This window comes from Aegilops tauschii, chromosome 1, assembly GCF_002575655.3.
Source record: "Aegilops tauschii subsp. strangulata cultivar AL8/78 chromosome 1, Aet v6.0, whole genome shotgun sequence".
In the NCBI taxonomy this organism is placed as follows: domain Eukaryota; kingdom Viridiplantae; phylum Streptophyta; class Magnoliopsida; order Poales; family Poaceae; genus Aegilops; species Aegilops tauschii.
This window is the reverse complement of record NC_053035.3, coordinates 24,398,708-24,404,229: the sequence shown is the minus strand read 5'-3', so window position 1 is coordinate 24,404,229 and position 5,522 is coordinate 24,398,708. Positions and strand designations below refer to the sequence as shown.

Below are 5,522 nucleotides of genomic sequence, written 5' to 3'. Positions count from 1 at the left end.
TTGAGTTCTAACTCGAATTCTTCCCATTGCTAGGGAATTCCAGAACGAATTTTGAAAGCTACCACGGCCTTCTAGCGACGAAGAATCAGCAGACCTTCTTGGAGATACCACTACACCACAAGACTTAATTGGGGGCAGTTAATTGCCGGGAGAAAAACATGTCTAAGGGAAAACTATCTGCCGGGACATGTCTTACTGCCGCTAGAAGCATGTTAAGGCGGCCTAACTGCCGAGAGAACTACAGTAACAACGGCACACCAACTACCGGTACACTTTCCGGCACACACGCACTGCCGGGAGGACTAAATGTCGGCCCACAGTCTGCCGGCCCATGCTGGAGACCGTCTTCGGCGCGAAACGGTAAAAAGGCCTGGCGCGCCAGCCAGTAAAAGAGCCCGCGACTTGACGAAAATTTTGGCCCATCGTGAAATAGACGCGCCGGCCCTCCGGCGACCAGATCCGCAGCGCTACCCCCAAATCGCCCCTGCCTCCACCAGATCGACCGCCCCGCCGCCCACTAGACCTAGCGCATCTCACCGCCGGCGCGCGGCCACCTCCAGCGCTCCTCCACCCATCACCACCGGAGCTCCTCCACCCCTCACCACCGCAAGCCGCCGCCACCCCCGACCATCCACCATCGCCGCTGCTCCAATGCATCCACCACCTCCAGCGCGCCCCGCCCCCACCTCCAGCGCTCGTCCACCCCTCACCACCGCAGCTCCTTCACCCCTCACCACCGCAAGCCGCCGCCGCTCCCAACCAACCATCCACCGCCGCCGCCCCCCCTCCTCCCAACCATCCACCACCCTCCACTGGACCGCAAGCCACTGCCGACCACTGCCGTCGTCGCCCAGAGCTGCAACCCCGAATCGTGCGTTTCCTCCCCGAGCACGGGTCCGCCTCCTCCACAAGCCCCCGAAGCAGCAGCTCACCGCGTTGGCCCTCCTCTCCAGCGGGCAGCTCTGGCTGCTGAGCATCGACATCGCTAGCGCTGCTGTACTGGTTTCGAACAATTTCTGCGCCTCATAGTACTGCTTACCTGAAGGTATATAGTTGTATCAGATTTCTTACATCATGGACATGTTCCCAGTAGCTGTGTACAAATAGTTTCTACTACTGCTTCCCTCTTTTCCTTGTTTGTTCTGAATGTGCAGCTATACACAATGTGTAGAAGTGTAATAATATTGAAGTAGTAGCACTGAACTATTCTGTCAGTTAGAACAAAGCATCAATTTTTAATTGCTTTGATCTAATAACATAAAAAAAACATAAGCTTTGGAGTAGCAGCACTGAACTATTCTGTCAGTAGCAACACTGAACTATTTTGTCAGTTAGAACAAAGCATCAATTTTCTGTCAGTTTGAAGGTTATTTACTTTGATCTAATAACAGCAAAAACCTGAATAAGTTGTTTAGTTGAGCTTTGGAGTTCATTTTAAGTCTTTGTTTGTTGAGTTGATGCCCCATTTTTGTTTTTGTTTTGCGAAATACGAGATGTGGACAGAACATGTGCTATGCTTTTATGATATAGACTTATGGCAAAGATGTGGACAAAGCACGTGCTATGCAATATCTCACTTAAATTAATATCTCTATGTTACTAACAGTTTGCTCTTGTTTACAAATGCAGTGTATATTTGAGTGGGTGTATTTCCTACAGTATTCCAACTTATATTTTATTAGGTGACTCTAGCTTAACCCTTATTAATTTTACAAGGTGATATTTGTAATTTTTTTAGGCTTAGTGTCACCTATTGTCGGCCTCCTCTACATCCTATCCAAGTGCCGCCTCCTCTACTTCTTTGCCCCAACTGAGAGCATTTGACAGGAGAAAGGTGCGACGGCGCCCGGGTGCCCCGGCACCCGGTTATCCCGTCCGTCCAGCGGCACGAGGATCCGTCCTGAGCACTGTAGAGGCGCAGATGGGTCACTGTAGAGGCGCAGAGTGGTTGCAGCATTAGAGTATTTTGGACCCTTTTTAAAGGAGACAAAGACAGAAGGGAAGGGGCGGTAGGTTTCAGAGTTAGGCAGGGCAGGTCTAGGCATGTCAGGAATCATTTGATCCCACGAGATGGATGAAACGACAGCATACAGCTGCTGCATGCGCCCGTTCATTTTAGAGGAGATTCTCGTTCGCCACGTGTTGTTATGCTTGCTCACTCCAGCTTCCAGCTTCTCTTCTGGGATGTTTTTAATTAGGATGTTTCTCCTGGGATTTAAGTGAGAGAGAGAGAGAGAGTAAACAGAGAAAAATAATCTTCGATCTGAGAGGAGCTGTGTGAGAGAGACAAGAATTTCTTAGGACGCTTCTTTTCCTGAATTTTAAAAGAAAAAAGGAAGAGAGAGAGAGAGAGGTGCTGTGAGACGTCAGACTCAAAGGAAGAGAAAAGGAAGAGAGAGAGGTGTTGTGTGTCAGAGAGAGAGGTGATGTGAGAGATAGAATAAAAATATAGAATGAAGAGATGTATTGCGTGACAGTCTAAGAGAGGAAAGGACAGAAATGTGGACCGACACCGTTTGCATTTTTCTTTACTACTGGCTGAGATGTCATATCCTGCTGCTCCATTTGAAATCCTCTTAGATTCCCTTGATTAACAACCAGTACATCTGCTAATCTGTTGTTTGCTACAGTACACGACACATATCCCCAAAGACTGGAATCTGTACAAACTGTGCTGATGGTGCCTAGGCACCCGGGTGCTGAAAATCCACTCTCCATTTGACAGGTGAGATTACTTTGCAAACTTCTGTCCCTTTTTCTTCAGAGCAGTAACTAGAATGAGTCCAGTTTGTTTATCTTGGCCCAACTGGTACTATCTTTGCCATCCTATAGCCCAAGTTTTTTTTTTATGTTGAAGAGATCTTCCATTTACCAATGACTATTATGGTTGATTTCTTAAAAGTCTTTGCCTCAGAGTATGCAGCTGAAAGTGGATTCTAAGTTCATGGAAAAAGCAGCAGTGCGACCACAAGCAAACTAAGGAGGTCATAATCTTGGTAGTTAACTCTTGGCTATAGTATTTTTCTTTCGGATACATGCTTGCTGCTATTTCAGAACATTGAAACTTCATTTAGCATTTGGTTTCTTATAAGCTTCATGCAAATGAAACTGTAGTGAACATATGGACTGAGCTTTTGCTTGGCCTGTGTATGCATGTCCTGAATGTCCTAAGTCTTTTTATGCATACGATTAGTGGAAGCTTTTACATGTCCAGTGTATGCATGTTTTGGAACTAAGCTTTTGCATGTCTTATGTAGTCGGCATGGTTTTTGAGTCGCTGATTAGTCGCTGTATAGTCGCTGACTAATCGCCAAGTCGTTTTCTAGAAATCAGGGCGACTCGCGATTATACAGCGACTTATGGCGACTATACAGCGACTTTCGTCGACTAATCGCCGAGCCGCAGACTTGACTAGTCGCGACTCAAAAACCATGGTAGTCGGAAGCTTAGTCTTTGATCCAATACTCTTTTTTCCTTGATGCAAGCAAAACGATGTCACATTCTTGATTATCTCTATGGTCCTGCATAATCTTTCATAAATCTAGTTATGTTATGCCGGACTTGCATTGTTTGGGAGAAATGTACCTTTTCATGTGTAAAAAATGGTTGACTGTCATTACACTGTTTAGTATTTTGTACGCAAACATGAATCTTACTACAGATACACACTGGAAGTCTAAAATCATGCTAGTAGAAATAGGTGTTTTGTTAGCTACGCATCTATTTTGTTGAATGCGTCTTGTACAACTCAATTTGTGATTAAATGGTTGTTCTGCATATATGGTTGCCAACCGATTGACCATATAAGACTGGAAACAGTACCACCTTTTTGGCATTTAACTTGTTCTATTTTTGTTACCTTAATAATTTATTTTTGCAGAAAGTGCTAGTGCAGTGGATAAGAACATCGGTACATGTGATTGGGAGCCCAAAAGACTAATAAGAAGGTACTCCCTCTGTAAAGAACTAGAAGAGTGTTTAGATAACTATTTTAGTGATCCTATGATGTCAAAAATTCATACAAGTTGTGGATGTCACTTCTTTTTGTCACTTCCTATTTTGTCTTATGTGCAGTTTTCTAGACGACATTCTATGGAATTTTCACATACATGAAACTGAAATTAATATCAGAGGTAATCAGATGATGTAATTGTGGTCAACTAGATTTGCTTAATTTGTGTGTCAAGGCCTGAAACTGCTGACATTTTATAGTTTCCTATTAAATTGAATATTCACTTGATGCCTTTAAGGAAGTTGATGAGAAATTCTCTTGATGATGTAGACGTCTTTGTTATAAAAAAGTGGGAATGGTGCACTCATTATATTCTTTGAGTGTTGTAAATCAATGTATGCAGATCATGTTTTATAATACATGTACTTTCAATTGTTCTCTTCTTGTTCAGGTTGGAGATGTCCCCGAAGACTGGTCAAGATACCTTGCTGTAACCATATGCTCCGAGCTCAAGTAGAAGACTTACAAGCTTTACTCTCTGTGCTAGTTCCATTCTGTACAACTTGGACGTCTTCAAACTGCATCTGCTAAATTATGATGCAATTCTTTATGTGTAATCTGTGAATAGCATACATTGTAACGATGTAAATGTTTGACTATGAGAATTTATAATATAAATGTGAAGTACATGTGCAGTTTCCTTCTGCCTTATTTGAATGGGTGCCTCATCAATGCAATACTAGAGTGGAATAGTCATATAGGTCGGGGTACTTGTAGCACTGTCACATTAGCTGCCGGGATAGCTATTAATTGCCAGGAGAACAAGTCTGCCGGGGGAAATGTGAACATGGCGGCATAAAAACTGCCGGGAGATCTCTATCTGCCGGGAATTTCGTTCTCGTGGCAGTTCTATCTGCTGGTAGAATATTGTTCCCGGCAGTTTGTCTGCCCTTGTAAGTGATTTCTCCCGGCAGTTTTTCTGTCCTTGCGTTAGTGTTGTGGTGTAGTGTACCAATGCTGATGGCGGTTTCATTTCTTGGTTCTCATGAAAAGTAACTTTTCTAACTTTATGTTACTTTAAGTTGATTTTACTTGCCGGTAATGCTTCCACTAATGAACCAGACAATCTCCTATTAATCTTGTAGGCATATCAGGAAGTTGATATGGACGCCAAAGTGAGAGAAGTAGCCAAAGGTTTTGAATACGAGGCCAAGTCATTTAAGGCTTACGACATGAATGGGTATTGCTTCCACACTGATAAACACATGCGTGAGAGGCCCAACCGAAGGTCAATAAATAGTGCGGTCTATTGTCTAGGGACAGATGGACGTCACTACTATGGAACCATCGAAGAAATTTATGAGCTGCAGTATTGTGGTTTACAAGGAGTGAAGCCCATCGTATTCAGATGTAGCTGGCTCAATCCCGAGAAAGTGAGACGAACCCCTAGTATTGGCTTTGTCAAAGTTGAACGAGCATCGAAATATGCAAGAAATGATGTCTATATTATGGCTCAACAGGTTACACAAGTGTTTTTTCTCCCATACGCGTGCATATCTACGGAATATAT

The 5,522-nt window shown here is 43.8% G+C and overlaps 1 long non-coding RNA gene across 4 annotated transcripts; it reads left to right on the top strand.

Moving 5' to 3' along the window:
• The first annotated feature begins 504 nt into the window (after positions 1-504).
• LOC109776204 (uncharacterized) lies at positions 505-4,663 on the top strand. 4 transcript variants are annotated; one of them, XR_012201478.1, is made up of 7 exons: positions 505-1,045; positions 1,630-1,682; positions 2,631-2,725; positions 2,915-2,996; positions 3,881-3,947; positions 4,075-4,133; positions 4,404-4,663. It is a non-coding gene; the product is annotated as an uncharacterized lncRNA (long non-coding RNA). The 4 variants fall into 4 exon arrangements; XR_012201480.1 differs by lacking the exon at positions 4,075-4,133; XR_006663883.2 differs by lacking the exon at positions 1,630-1,682 and having other exon boundaries at positions 786-1,045.
• Positions 4,664-5,522: the final 859 nt, after the last annotated feature.